Raw genomic sequence first — 15,537 nt, forward strand, 5'->3', positions numbered from 1 at the left:
TAAATCAACCTCTCGTGGCGGGGGACCTGGGCGTTTTACGGATCTTCCAGGGTTACTAAGCATGGTCAGTCCCTGAACTAGTGTCCTCCCGGACTGGGGAGTGCAGCGCGGGGCGGGGACTCGCAGAGACGGGGACAGCGCATCAACCCCAGCGGGAGGCGCGCAGGTCTCGGGGTCCAGGGCGGGCGCCGCGCTCCTCTCCGCCCCTGCGAGCGAGACGGTCACGTGCAGCGGAGGGGCTGACCCCCGCGGGCGGGCCTGGGAGGGGCGCCGCGCCGACGGTTCAGGGTCGCCCGAGGCTAGGCGCGAGGCGGGTGCTTGCGCAGCGCGGGGCGGAGTGCGAGCCGGGGCCGGGACCGCCGCGGGGGGGGAAGGGCGGGGAGGAGCCTGGGGGCGCGCCGGCCGCCGCAGGGGGAGGGGCGGGGCGGAGCCGCGGCGCGCGCGCCCGTCGGAGGGGGAGGGACAGAGCAGCCACTGGGCGCGCTCAGGGCGGCCGCTGCGAGCGTGGGGCGAGCGTGGACCGCGGCGCGGCGGTGCGACTCCTTTCCCGGCCCTTCTCCCCGCCCCAGGCGAGGGCACCGTGTGGCGGCGGCGGGGCCAGCGAGGCCGGAGGAGGCGGCTGTGCCCGGGCATGGTGTCTGGGGCAACGCGGAAGGTGAGCGACCCCCGGGCCGGCGGTGGGGGTGGGGGCGGGGTGGGACTGGCCCCGCGTCGCCGGGCGGCGGCCCAGCGCGCGGGCGGCCTGAGGCGGGCGGGGGCGGCGCGCCGGCCCGGCCCCCGCGGCCCTTGGTCTCGCGGCCTGGGCGGCCCGCGGCGCCCGGAGCGCGGCCGCTGCCGGGTTATGTAACGCGTGACCTCCCCTTCCCCCTCCGCCATGGCGCGGCCGGCCCGCCGCCCGCTCTCGGCCGCCCGCTGAGGCGCCGCGCCGACGACTCCCGCCCGCGGCCCTGCCCGCCGCGCCCCGCCGGCGGACGCCTCGCCGGCCTCGCTCGAACCGCGCCATTCATTCGTGTGCGCGGGCTGCCGGCCGGGGCCACGCGCTGGATGCTCCGCCCGTCCTCCCGCCGCGGCGTCTTCCCCGTGACCCCGCATCCCCCCCCCCCCACAACCTTGCCCCGCGTAGGATCCCGGCATCGGTGTCGGACTATCCGAAGGCAATTTTTACTCACTTATTTTTTCCTTGTTACTTATCTGTTGCCTTGATAGGCAGAGCTCCTTTCCCCAACTGTCCTGGCAAGTGCCCCTTTCCCACTTCACTCCTTGTGAAAATGATTCAGCACCTGTGCAGACGGAAAGGGGCATTTCCTTATATGTTTCCCTGCTCTTTCTACCGAAACCCGGTTTGTAAAGAAATACCTTAGTGTATCACTCATTAGTTGACACCCCCCACCCCCCTGATTTAAAAAAAAAAAATTGCAGGTGGTGTAAGCCTGCTGTTTCTATCTTCTACATCTTTTCAGGTCACGTCCAGCATAGAAATGGTATCATTTAAGTGAAAATAACGAGACTAGCACATAGCATCAAAGGGCTTGTAACTAACTGGTAAGGACTTGATGTAACGATTCTTAATTCTGTCTGTCTCCCCGGCCTCTCCACTATCGTCTTCCAGAATTAGCCATTTCCTCTTTAGGGTAGGACATAGGATAACCTTGGTTCTTCCTGTGGACTTCGCGGTAACCCGTCCTGTGGGGTACCGTTTACCTGCTTTCCACACTTCCATCTCAGCTTTCCTACGTAGCCTTGTCTTAGCCGGAGCAGATGCTGCGGGCGTGTAGTTCCCTCCCTGAACTTCTAGACTCTTGGAAGCGCACCTAGCGTCCCTCTTTTTCCAGTGATCCTTCCCTGGTCTAGAAGGCTCTCCATTCAGTTCTTAGGCTGTTTATTTGCCACTTCTCACGTGTTATGATGATTATCTTTTTATCCGTATCCTCTTTTTCTCTATCTCCAGGTCTTTTGTGGGCAGAATCTGTGCCAAACTTGTCATAGAACATTACTCCTATTTCATGGTCAACAATACGTATTTAAGTTTTTCTTTTTCTTTTTAAAGGCAGGAATCACTCTTTTGGGATTAATTTCTTTGAAACCTCAAGTAGTAAATACGTTTTCAAAATAATGTGTTTGAATATGTAGGATCACTCCATTTTCTCCAACCCCAACTGCAAAACTCTGATTCTGTGTAAGAGAAAGAAACCCGTCCCCACCAGCAACAAGCTAGTCACTAATAAGAGAGACTACATGTAATGTATATTTTATAGTCCTTTCTTTGATAGCTGCTGTAGTAGAAAGATAAGAACTTAAGAGTTAGATGTAGATTAAAATTCTAGCTCTACCCATTATTAACTGTGTGTCCTTGGACAATTTAAGTTACTAATATCTCTGATTTTTTTCTCATTTGTATAACGAAGATATTTCCTACCTTGGGTAACTGAGGATTAAATGAGCTCTTAAATGTAAGGCATCTAGTGAGTCCCTGGTATGCAATGGTGCTCCGTAAATACAAATTCCCTTTGGTATACCTTTTTATTGCAGTTCACAGTCTAGAATGAGCTGAGATGTGCTGAGACAAAGCGTGAGAAGAAAGCTAATCACAAGAGCTGATAGGTACCTCTTCTTGTCTCCAAATAAATGAACAAGCCCTAATCTAAAGAGCAGTAAAGCTCTTTTTGCTTCTCAAGAATGTATGAGTGTATGTGACATAATAAATCCTGGAGTATATTAAATAGAACATTTATAAATGAAGGAAATACCTTTTAATCTTACTTTCCTCCTATAACAGCTCCCACTAAAGCATTAACGTGGATATTAAAAAGAATCTATGGGAGATGAGGAAGGAGGAATATTAAGTCTTTTTCAGGGGCAATTAGGTTGCATGCTGTCCTTTTAGTATCTCATCTACTTATAAACAGTACGTGAATCCTAGTCTGAGTTCAAGTATGTCTCCCTTAGACTGTTGCAGCAGTGCCTTCCCCGGTGTCCCTATTTCTGTCGCTCCCTTCCCGACTGATCCCCACATAACAGAGTGATCTTTTTAAAGACATAAATCATATTGTCACTCTCTTGGTGAAAACCCTCCAAAAGCTTCCTGTTAGCCTTAGAATTGAATCAGAACTTTTTGCCGTTTCTCGAACAAACCAAACTGTTCTTCTGTCAGGGGTGTTATGCTTGTTGTTCTTTTAGTTGGGTCACCTCTTCCTCCTGGTGGTTATCTTGCTCAGATGTCATCACGTCAGAGTGATCTCTTCTCTGATCCCTACAATAGAAGCCAGCCCCTCTCTTTGTCACTTTTGATTCATTTTGCTTTATTTCTCTTCATAGCATTTATTATGAGGCAGAGATACACTCTTCACTTACTTACCCGTTTCTCCCATAAGACTTGTTTGTTCCAAAGCCTCTCCCCCACTGGAGGGCAGAGGCCTTGTCTGACTTGTTCATGGCTCTGTCTCTGGTGCTTAGAAGGGTGCTTGGCACATAGTAGGTTCTCAATAAAATTTGTTAAGTGAATTAAGTGAACGAGTGGTATAGTTGATTTAAACATTAGTTCTGGAGTCAGACAGCCAGGGTCAGAATCCTGGCTCCTGCCATTTACTGATTGTGTGGCCTTGGGCTAGTTAATATCTTTTGGTGCCTTAGTTTGCTCATCTGTAAGATGGGACAATAATACCTACTTTATACAATTATGGTAAGAAATAATTGAGTTAATGTATATAAAGTTCTTAGAACAGGGTTATTTCACAGTTTTGAAAACCAGTACTTGAAATTAGCTTGGAGTATTCACTTAGGACTTTGTGTTTTTGTGTGAGATTAAAAATGCAAGCATTGAATTTTATCTTTATTACTTTCACTGAATTTTTCTGGCTACCAAAGTTATATTTATGGAACTCCTTTTTAAAATAAATACATTTTGTGGATGTCTAGAACGGATTAAAAAATAAACTGCTAAGAATGGTGACTGGTATTTGGTCTTAATGTGTAAGTCAGCTTTTTTATTCTTAGATCTGTGGAAGATGCTAAGAGTGATTATCTCAACAGCCGCCCACTGGAGTGGCTTTTATATATTTCCCTTTGAAGTTCAGCTAGAGATGTAATTGTGCTGATGAAAGGACTTGCTGGAGGCTGAAGACAGGAAAATCCTTGAGATACAGTTGAAGTATGAGCCCTGTAGTAGTCGGGAAAGGAAAGATATTTTACCATCTTTAGTGTGTTCAATTGCTGCCTTCTTTCATTATGGGTTCCCCACCCCCAAACTGTATTCGTAGAAACTAAGCTGCTTGTGGCGATTGCCCTTGCGTAATACCAGTTATTTTTACTTAGTCCACTTGTCCTTAGTAAAATGCCTCTTTGTAGGAACATTGTTTTATTTCATTTCTCAGTCTGAACTTTAGTCAATAGGATCCTAAACTTTGGGCCTTAAACCTAAAAAAAAAAAAATCAGAATACTGCTCTGTGTAACATTTGTTACAAAGTTTAATAATAATTGCTAAATCATTAATATTTACTGTGTGTCAGGCTCTTTGCTTAGTGCAGGGTCTCATTTAATCTTCACAACCACCGGGTCAGGTGGACACAGTTTTAAAGGAACAAATTTAGAGAGATGATGCTACTTGGGCAGGTCACACAGGTGAGAAGGAAGCCAGGATTTCAGTCTGCTTCCACCTGATCCCATAACCCAAGGTCACAACCACTTTGCTATGAGGCAGGTAGAAACAAGGTTTCTGTTTGGAAACTTGCGTTGTGTTTCATCAGGTTATTTGTGTGTGTTGTTCTTCTTGACTACTGGCAGTTTTATCGTTTTATGGCTGTTTTTTTCTTTTCTTTTTCTTTCTTGTTTTATTTGTTTTTTTGGCTCTAACTACTACAGATCTTCCACAACTTACAATGGGATTACTTTCCAGTAAACCCATCATAAGTTAAAAATGTAAGTAAAAATGCATTTAATACACCTAACCTACTGGACATCATAGGTTAGACTAGCCTACCTTAAACGTGCTCAGAACACTTACATTAGCCTATAGTTGGGCAAAATCAAGTGAGACAAAACCTATTTTATAATAAAGTGTTGAACATCTCGTGTAACTTATTTAATACTCTACTGAAAGTGAAAACCAGAATGGTTGTAAGTGTATCAGTGGTTCCTCCTCCGGATCGCGTGGCTGACTGGGAGCTGTGGCGCTGCCCCTTCCCAGCATCACAAGAGAGTACTGTACCGGTATCTCTGGCTCCAGAAAAGATCAAAAGTCAAAGCGTGGTTTCTGTTGAACGTGTATAACTTTGGCACCACCATAAAGCCGAAAAACTGTAAATCGAAGCATCATAAGTTAGGGACCATCTCTACTATACTTAAATGTCTGTATTTTTTATGAGTGTGAAACATTTTAATAGGTTGATGACATGCAAAATCATTTTTTCCTTATTAAATCATTAAAATAAGTCAGCATCATGTGTGTCGTGGTAGGTCAGCTTTGTAATTAGTTTGAAAAGGTTTTGCATAAAATAGATGTGATGCCTCAGATTTAGGAAAACATGAATGTCTTTAAATTTGCTTAAGGCTAAAAGAAATTTCAGGTAGCATACATGTGTTTCTGCTGATCATGGAGCCAATCTTTATTATTTTTGTTTTTAGTAAGTAAGGAAGGACTCATTGGTGTGGAGCTTTTTTACACAATGGTAAGTTTTAATGATTTTTGACATCTACTTGTGACACTTTAAAAATTTGAAGAATATCTAAATTATGAGTTGTTGACTTCTCAACACTTAAGTAGATTCAGAATGCCAGTGCTAGGATGAACCCTATAGATTCTGTAGGCCATGCCCCTGTATTTTCCTGGAGGAAAAATGAGACCCAGAGAATCATCTGATGATGGAGGAGAAACAGGACCAGAATCTAGGGTTTTGTGGGGTGGGTTTGTTTGTTTTAATACTTTAAAGCCATTTTTTTCTCTGCTACACTAAACTGCCCCCTTCATCCTTCAGGGTAAGACCAGTGTATGCTTAGTATCTTATGTTCAAGAGATTAGAGAATTGAGCAATATATTCATGTAAACTTGTGATTTAAAGTCATGAGGGTTTTTTTTTTTAATCATTGGCTTTAAAGTAATAGAAACGATTCTATAATGTAGTTAGAAATTAAGCTTTTTCATTCATGTAGGCAAGTAACTGTCTTATGCACATAAGATGGTTTGACAAGCTTTTTAAAGACCTGATCTTTAAAGATCAGATCTTGTGGCTTTATCCTTAAATTAAAAGATTAGTTAGGGATGGGCAAAAAAGTTGGTTGTGATGTGAACCGTTTTTACTTGAGCCCAGTATCTGAGTAACCAAAATGTTATCTATTGCTTTCAATCATGCCTGATCAGAACCAAGACTAAAGTGAGCTCTTGGGAAGTTTAGTCAGAAAATAGTAGCTGAACTTTACATTTTCTAAACTCCATCATTTCTACACTTGAGGTTGCTAATATGTTTTTATCATTTAGGCACTACTCTTAGTTATGTAATTGAAATTATGATTTAGATTCTTACTCTTAAATGCTTTTCATCAAATTTCTCAATTTTATCTTATAATAAGGCTGTATTTCTAGATGACTTTACTGGCTATTTTAAGCCTTTTTTATATAAATTTTTAAATTATTTGTTTGTTTATTTTGGCTGCGTTGGGTCTTTGTTACTGCACGCAGTCTTCTATAGTTGTGGTGAGCGGGGACTACTCTTTGTTGCGGTGCGTGGGGCTTCTCGTTGCAGTGGCTTCTCGTTGTGGAGCACGGGCTCTAGGCATGCGGGCTTCAGTAGTTGTGGCACACAGGCTCAGTAGTTGTGGCTCGCAGGCTTAACTACTCCAAGGCATGTGGGATCTTCTGAGACCAGGGATCAAACCCATGTCCCCTGAATTGGCAGATTCTTAACCACTGCGCCACCAGGAAAGTCCCTATTTTAAGCCTTTTTAAAAATTTAAGCTGGACGATCCTGAATTTAAAAAATATTTTAACAGTTTCTTCTTTAACGTTTTTGAGAGCATAACCAGAAAGTCCCTTACTTTTTCTAATGCTTTATGCCTTAAAAGTGCTTTCGCTTGACTTTTTTATCATTCAGCTGCCATAGAGTCCTGAGAAGAGAGGTAGGGCCAGTATCTCCTATTTTATAGGCACAGTGTGATTCTGGCATTAACCACCCAGATGCTAGGACAGACGTCACAGGTTAAGGGCACAGTCCACCAGACTCCCCTTACTTCAGGTGCTGGCTCCAGGGCTTCCGGCCACCTGCACTTCTCACCAACTGGCCACATAACTGGGAGTTCCCACAGCCCCCTCAGATTTGGATAATTCGTTAGAATGGACTCACAGAACTCAGGAATGGGCTGTACTTAGAATTATCATTTTATTATAAGGGATACAAACCAGAACCTGCCAAAGGAAGAGATACGCAAAGAGAGGTCTGGGAGGGTCCCAAACATGATGCTTCCGTGTGCTCAGGACACATCATCCTCCTGCATCGGTTTATGATTACCAACCAGGGAAGTTCCACCCAAGCCTCAGGGTCCAGGGTTTTTATTACATTGGCTACGATTTGATTGAGTCATGGGCCACAAGTGTCGAATTTCATCTCCAGACCCCTTCTTTTCTAGGAGGTCAGGCTGATAGCCATGTGGCTCAAAGCCAGCCCTCTGATCACTTGGTTGGCCTTTCCAGCATGGCTAGCCCCATCTTGAAATGAGGAGCCTACTGGGAGTCAACCTGTTAATAAAAGATGTGTCCTAGGGGGTCCCACCATGGATAACAGGAGACTCCTATCAGTTGTGAAATTCCAAGGGTTTAGAGTCTCCCAGGAACCAGGGACAAAGGCCAGCCACACTGTTCATTAGAGAACAGTAGCTTGAAGAGGTGAGAACAGATGCACATTGTTACAGTTCAAACTATAACACACCTCTGTAGTAGTAGCTTCGGAGGATCTCCAGTATACTAAAAATTAGAGCAAGTTGCATTTGAATATATGTTATGTAAGTAGAAAGATTGCCTTCTGTTGAAAATTATAGCATTTTTTTATCGGTATAATAGTATTTGAAACGTGGGTTTGATGTTCATTTGAGTGAAATATCTTATTTTACATAATTGTGTTGTAGGTAGGGTTATAAACTACATACTTTTTGGTATTTTTTAAAAGCACAATAATTTTGGCTCAAAAAGTTTGATTTTGGTGTTTCTTTTTGAGCTTGTAATTTTAGGCTTAGGTTTATTACTACTGTTAACTGAAAGGAAAATCTAAACTTAATGAAGGTGGAGGTGTTGATAATGTAGTTGTTGTCAGAGCTGTAAAAATGTTGTAGTAACTTAGTTGCCACTTTGAATTTTAGATCTTGAGTTGAAGTTACTAGCTGTTCACAGTTTAATAATGTTTTTTGCATATGTTTATGCCCGGTAGAAAATCTTACTTCTGATTGTCACTTAAAGGTTATTACATTCTCTTGGAGCTCACTGAATGTTTCTCAGAAATAGCGTCTATTAATTCAGGCATAGAGTGCTAAATAAGGATGACTTCTAAGTGTTGAAGAATGTAGCATCTCCTTAAAATGTCATAGCATCCTAAAAAAGTAGTGGGGTTTTTTTTTATTGTTGTGTTTTTAATATATGATAGGGGGTTCTTGCATGAAGCAGGGAAGAGAGGCCAGAAGGTAATGCAGTGGCAGTTTCTTCAACATTCTACTCTATTTTCACTTGCAGTTACATTTACCATAAGGATTTGTGAGAAAAGAGATTCGTGACAGATGGAACTGATAGCAGATCTAGAGAAGAGTGAGTTTGGCCATATTTTTTGGAATGCAGTTACTCAAGAAGGAGTTGTTTTTAGTTGTATGCCACCATGTAATGCCGGTTTTACACTTGTGAGTTTGGAAATCTAATGCTTGTGTGGATGGAATACATGAGATGAGGACATCCTGCCGAGACAGGTTAATAAATCTTGTGCAGATGAGGCTCGGGAGCCAGAACCTTTCCACCTGTGTGCAGCCATCCCATGAAGTGAGAACCGCTGCTCAGGATACAGCCCCCTCTTCTTTGATGTTTACCACCCTCCTTTATTCTCCAGCTGAGTTCTGTCCCTGTTTACTTCTGCTGTGGCCTTTGGAATCTTTGATTTATTGCAACCTTGAACTTTCTACAGATAACCCTTTGGCTTTCCTATGAGACTGTGCTGTCTCTCCTTAGTGAAGATCACTGGCTTCTTACTCCTTCTTGTAGACTCTTTTTGTATCTATCATCTCCAGAATATTCTTTTCTTTTTCTCTGTAGCCTGATCCCTACTTTTGGGCATGCTGACTTTGAATGCATGTGGGACATCCTGGTGGAGATACTTAATGAGCAATAGGAGTTTCATGAAGGTGAGGGGAAGTGTTGGGAAGCCAGTTCATCTTGCCGCACCCTGAAAGCCAGAGAAGGAGGTTCTTTGTACTTTATTAAAACGGTGTCTCATTTTCTTTCCCATCTATGGAAATCTATAATTACAGGGAAGAAAAATTATTAGTGATTCTTTTAGAACGCCTCCTTCCGCTTGTTTTCAAATGACTGATTTTGTTAGATCAGTCATTTGCAGCTGGGGAGGGGTGCGTATTTTCATTGTTATGAATAACCAGAGAATAAGAGAGAAAATTTGTTATATTAAATTGTTTGGGATAAACATTTGCTTTAATAAGATCAGCTTCAAACTGGGACATTATAGATGTTTGTTATGCCTTTCAGTTTAATACAGGTTTCCCTGGCTACCTGAAAGTAGAGTGTTCCTGTGAAAACCTTTCTTAAGCCGAAATGGCCAAAAGCAAAGAAACCATTACCGCAGGGGCTGCATCTAGCTAACGGATGCACAGAATAAACCAAGATAAAGCACAGATGCTCACAGACAGTGACCACAGTCCCAAACCATGGGGGCTTGATGCTGAGATGCTGAGCAAGGTTCCCGGGCAAGGACTGGGCGGTACCAAGGTGCCCGGGGTGCACGCTCCCTCTGCGCAGGCTGCTGTAAGACAGGCTGAGTGCTGTTTTTGCTTTGCCCTTTTTGTTTTGTAAAAGTGAAAATCTTCTTGGGGTTTCTTTTGGTTAGCGGAAACAGGTACTAACGTAGGTCTTTCGTAAGAGCGAAGTGGTGCAAAGTAAGCTTTTGAAAAGTGGGGGATGCCTGGTATCCAGACATTTTTCTTAAGTATCTTATTGCTTGTCTCTCCTTTTATTTCTGTGTTGTTTATTGAAATAACTGTCTCTAAGTCATAATATGAACACAATGAAATGCACTTAACGTTCATTAGGGTGCAGGCTAACCAGGTACCAGGGTGCAAGGCTGTGGACAGAGACTTGAGAGCGCAGTGATGCAGAGAGTGATGAAGTAGTTCTCTCCCCTGTGATGGGGGTGGGCGGTTCACAGCTGATGAACTACTGCTTGTTTTAGGTCATTCGGGGCCCAGGTTCCTTCTGTTTGCTTAGCCATCTGCTAGCGTATTGTCCTTATTTTCTTGGTTGAAGCCAAGTTACCTCACAGCTTGCATTCCAAAAAAAGTAAACAACTTCCTCTAAGGATAGATGGCACAGATTTTGTATACGTACTCTGCTCGCATCTCATTGGCCAGAACTTAATCACGTGGCCACTCCTGATGTAAAGGAGCTGAGGAAATGTAACCTCTTGGCAACCCTGCTCCCCACTAAGAGGGGTGGAAGAGTGGTTCTTTTACTAAAAGAAGGGAGACTGAACGCTGGGGGACAGTTGTCATTCTGCCACTCCAGAGTTTGGGGATCCCCAAGACCACCTCAACGTTCAGTATTCACTAGAAGGACTCAGAACTCTTGAAAGCTGTTGTGCTCGTGGTTATGATTTATTACAGTGAAAGGTTACAGGTTAAAAGCAGCCAAAGGAATGGGGCACACAGGAGAGGTCCACGTGTGGAACTTTGAGTTGTCCTCACCACAGGAATCTGGGATGAAGGTGACTTCTGTTAATGACAACTGACAATGCCCATGAAGTATTGCCAACCAGGGGAGCTCACCTAAGCCTTAGTGTCCAGGGTTTTTATTGGAGTGTTTGGTTAAATAGATGAGGTTGACCTTCCGTCTCCAGCCTCTCAGAAGGTTGGTAGTGCATGGTCCGAAGCCTCCACCGTAAATCACAAATCATGTTGTTAGACTATCTGGAGTGACTCTTAGCCCCTAGATAACAGACATTTGTCAGGCAGGGCATTCCAAGAGCAAAGGCCAGACCCCTCTTGGAGCAGGGTTAATTCTTTACTGTATAGCCATGTCTGTGCATAGCCTTTGATTTTTTTGACAGAGTAGCATAATACGTGTACTTTTATCTTAAAAGCCTTTTTAAAAAATGGATAGATATATAGAATCATACATTTAAAAAACTGCAAGAGACTAGAGTTTGTCAGGTTCCACCTCTGTCCACAAATGAAAGAACTAAGGTTTGACTGCTTAAAAGGTCAGTTAAAGCTGGTAGTGTCTCTGGGTCTCTACTTCTCATGAATATGGACATGTACAGTTGGGGTCTAGATGCAAGCTGTTTGTTGGACCTGTTTTCCTCCTTAGTCCTTCTGTCACATGTATGGCAGCTACTGTTTCTGACCCAGACAGGTGCGAGGGTCGAAGCATCTGTTTTGTTGAATTGTATTAGCTAGTTCAATTCAGTAGGAGTGTTCTTTTCAGAAGTTTATTATACTGATAGCATTGTTCGTTTCTCCACTGAAGATTTGGAGACATAGGTTTGTACAAGATAAGTGTGATTTTGTACCACAAACCGGCCGTGCTGCCTTATCAGATATTTTATCTTAGCTCTTCTACCCTAGAAGGCGCCTGTGTGCAAAATAGCTAGTATTTGGCCTGCCTACTCCATGGATGTGTTGTCAAGATAAATAGGATATGTAAGGACCCCTTGGAAAAATAAAAGCACTATGGGAAATGTAAGATACAGTGGTGTGTTGAAATTTTTAAAATTTAAATGTTAAAAATTTAAGGAGTACTGAAAAAAAGGAAATGTAAAGTGTCAGTCAACAGGTGAATTTTTTAAAAAAAGGTGGGAATATGGTTATTTTCCCTTCCCTTTTCTGTTTCCTGTATTTTCTCAGTTTTCTGCGGTAAACATACAGTGCTTTTATAAATCGAGAAGGAAAAACTATTTTTGAAAAGGAACACTTAGCAAGACTGAATACTGAAAACACGACAAAGCAGTGTATAAACACAAATCATAAATTTGGAGGATAATAGAGAATGCCTCAAGAAAAGATAGATCAGACTCAGTTCTAGAAAAGGCTTATGTACCCACACATATAAGTTGTTGTTTAGAGAGTGCTGTGTATATTGTAGCCCCTTTTATTTGGTGGGTTAAAGTTCTTTGAAGTCTGTGTTTGTTTGGTGTTGATCAAAATGGTATTATATAGTACAGGAATTGTTTAACTGTGCATAAAAAAATTGATAGTAGGAAAATGCTTCAGTATACTGAAGGTGAAGAGACCAGGTTAAAAAAAATTTTTTTTAAGGGTTCTGTTAGACTAGGAATACTATTTGGTCTAAATATCTTGACATTTATTTTTATATGTTTTCAAAGGTATTTTAAATACATGAAATACATGCTGTATTACGATATAAACTGTAGAGCGGTTTAGAATGTCTAAAAGCCAGTATATGGTGAAGACAAAAGATTGTTACAAAGGCATAATATTGCCCTTTACACAGGTGTCTGACTGTTGTTTTTAATACCTTGGTGAAAAGTCTCTTCAAAGTCAAAACCTGACTAGTATGTAGGTGGGTCTAGAAGAAGGTTCTGCTTCCCTGGGTTTTGAAATTCAAGAATCTCCATGTGCTCTAATAACTTCAGTGGTCTGAGAACTATAGCCGTAGACAATGATGGTCTCTTAAGGTTGAACCAAAACAAAACCTCAAACAGCTGTTTATCTGTGTTGAAAGCTTTAGCATTTAAGGACAGATGAGAGCCCAGTGGAGCAGCTTTGTTAAACTTTGTCAGTGACTGTGTCCTAGCACTTCGTTTACTTTGTCAGTCACTCGTGAGGACGATACTTGGCCCTAGTAAATCAGTTTTGCGCATGGCCTCCCAACTGCCCTCCCCAGGAAAAAATCCGAGATGTGCTATACAAGTGTCCTGGAGAAGAACGCCTCCTTCTGAGCTTTGTATCCTAAGTGGACATCCCGGTTACCCCCTTCCTTGCAGCTGGCCAGTCCCTGTGAACCCAGTTGCCAGTGTCAGAGTCCTTTTTTTAAACTTTCTTTGCTTGTTTTTAAAAATATATTTTAAAAAAGTTTAATTGTGGTAAAATACATATAACATACAATTTACCATCTTAACCATTTTAAGTGTGCCACTCAGTGGCATTAAGTACGTTCACATTGTTGTGTAACCATCCCCACCATCTGTCTTCCCAGAATGCTTTTCACCTTGCATAACTGAAACTGTACCCATTAAACAGTAGCTCCCTGTCCTCCCAGCCCCTGGCAGCCACCATTCTGCTTTCTGTCTCTATGAATCTGACCACTCTAGATACCTTGTATAGGTGGAATAATATGGCATTTGTCTTTTTGTGACTGGCTTATTTCACTTAGCATAATGCCCTCAAGGTCCATCCACGTTGCAGCATTTGTTGGAATTACCTTACTTTTTTTTTTTTTTGAATTTTTGAATTTTATTTTATTTATTTTTTTAATACTACCTTCCTTTTTAAGGCTGAATAATGTTCCACTTTATGTATATACCACACTTTGTCTATCCATTCATCCATCAGTGGACACTTGGGTTGCTTCTATCTTTTGGCTTTTGAGAATAATGCTGCTGTGAACATGGGTGTACAAATATCTTGAGACCTTGCTTTCAAGCCTTTTGGGTATGTACCCAGAAGTGAAATTGCTGGATCATATGGCAGTGCTATTTCTAATTTTTTGAGGAACCACCATAGCATTTTCCATAATGACTACACCATTTACATTCCCACCAACAGTGCACAAGAGTTCAGTTTTTTCACATGCACGTTAACACTTATTTTCTGTTTTTTTTTTTTTTTTTTTTTTTTGATTGTAGCCATCCTAATAGGTATGAGATGGTATCTCATTGTGGTTTCAATTTGCACTCTGATGCTTAGTGATGTTAAGCATCTTTTTCATATGCTTAATGGCCATTTGTATATTTTCTTTAAAGAGATGTCTATTTAAATTTTTTGTCCATTTTTTAATCAGTATATTTTTTATTGTTAAGCTGTAGCACTTCTTTATATATTCTGGATATTAGTCCCTTTTCAGGTAGATGTTTTAAAATATTTTCTCTCATTCTGTGAGTTGCCTTTTGCTCAGTTGATTGTGCCTTCTTGATGCACATTTTAAAATTTTGGTATAGTCCAATTTATTTTTTTCTTTTGTTGCCTGTGCTTTGGTGTCATCCAAGAAATCATTGCCAAATCCAAAGTCATGAAGCTTTCTCCTATGTTTTTTTCTAAGAGCTTCATAGTTTTAGGTCTTACATTAGGTCTTTGATCCGTTTTCAGTTAATTTTTGTATATGGTGTACGATAAGGGTCCAACTTTATTCTTTTGCCTGTGGATATCCAGTATTCCCAACTTCATTTGTCAAAAAGACGGTGGTTTCCCCCATTGAATGGTCCTAGAGAAGTCCTTTTAAATACACAGGTCCCTGGGATGGGTCATACCTTAAGCCAGTTAGTAAGCAGTTTCTTAATTGTTAGCAGAGAATTGACAGCTAACTAAGGTAGAGAAGGAGGCCCTGAAGAAGGAAAAAAAGAGGTGTTGAGCAGCGATGTGGTGGGAGCTGCAAGTAAACTTGCTGTATTGTGGCCTTGCCTGGTGATGGTCTGCGTGGCTGCGCGCTGATTTCTCTGCATTTGTGTCGCATCGTGGATGAGTATGCTACCATGATAATGCACATTTGTTCTTCCAGTGTGTATTCATTTCTGTATTCCAGTTCATTCAGCAACTATTTCTTTTTTTCTCATAATTTTTTTTTCTTGTTTACTTTTATTTTTTTAACATTTTGAAGAGTGTGGCCCATTTTATTTATTTATTTATTTATTTTTTAACATCTTTGTTGGAGTATAATCGCTTTACAATGGTGTGTTAGTTCTGCTTTATAAACAAAGTGAATCAGATTATACATATACATACCTCCCCATATCGTCCTCCCTCTTGCGTCTCCTCCCTCCCCACCCTGCCTATCCCACCCCTCTAGGTGGTCACAAAGCACCGAGCTGATCTCCCTGTGCTATGCGGCTGCTTCCCACTAGCTATCTATTTACGTTTGGTAGTGTATATATGTCCATGCCACTCTCTCACTTCGTCCCCAGCTTCCCCTTCCCCATCCCTGTGTCCTCAAGTCCATTCTCTACATCTGCGTCTTTATTCCTGTCCTGCTCCTAGGTTCTTCAGAAACTTTTTTTTTTTTTTTTTAGTTTCCATCTATAGGTGTTTGCATACAGTATTTGTTTTTCTCTTTCTGACTTACTTCACTCTGTATGACAGACTCTAGGTCCACCCACCTCACTACAAATAATTCAATT

General features: G+C 42.2%; 1 protein-coding gene across 1 annotated transcript in view; it reads left to right on the forward strand.

The window, feature by feature from the left end:
- The first annotated feature begins 591 nt into the window (after positions 1 to 591).
- REV1 (REV1 DNA directed polymerase) overlaps positions 592 to 15,537 on the forward strand; it is an 81,196-nt gene continuing 66,250 nt past the window's right edge. The window contains 2 exon segments of the mRNA XM_036872653.1: positions 592 to 655; positions 9,276 to 9,364. The gene's annotated coding sequence lies outside the window, so the exon portion shown is untranslated.

The sequence above is a fragment of the Balaenoptera musculus genome, chromosome 13 (assembly GCF_009873245.2).
Source record: "Balaenoptera musculus isolate JJ_BM4_2016_0621 chromosome 13, mBalMus1.pri.v3, whole genome shotgun sequence".
Classification (NCBI taxonomy): domain Eukaryota; kingdom Metazoa; phylum Chordata; class Mammalia; order Artiodactyla; family Balaenopteridae; genus Balaenoptera; species Balaenoptera musculus.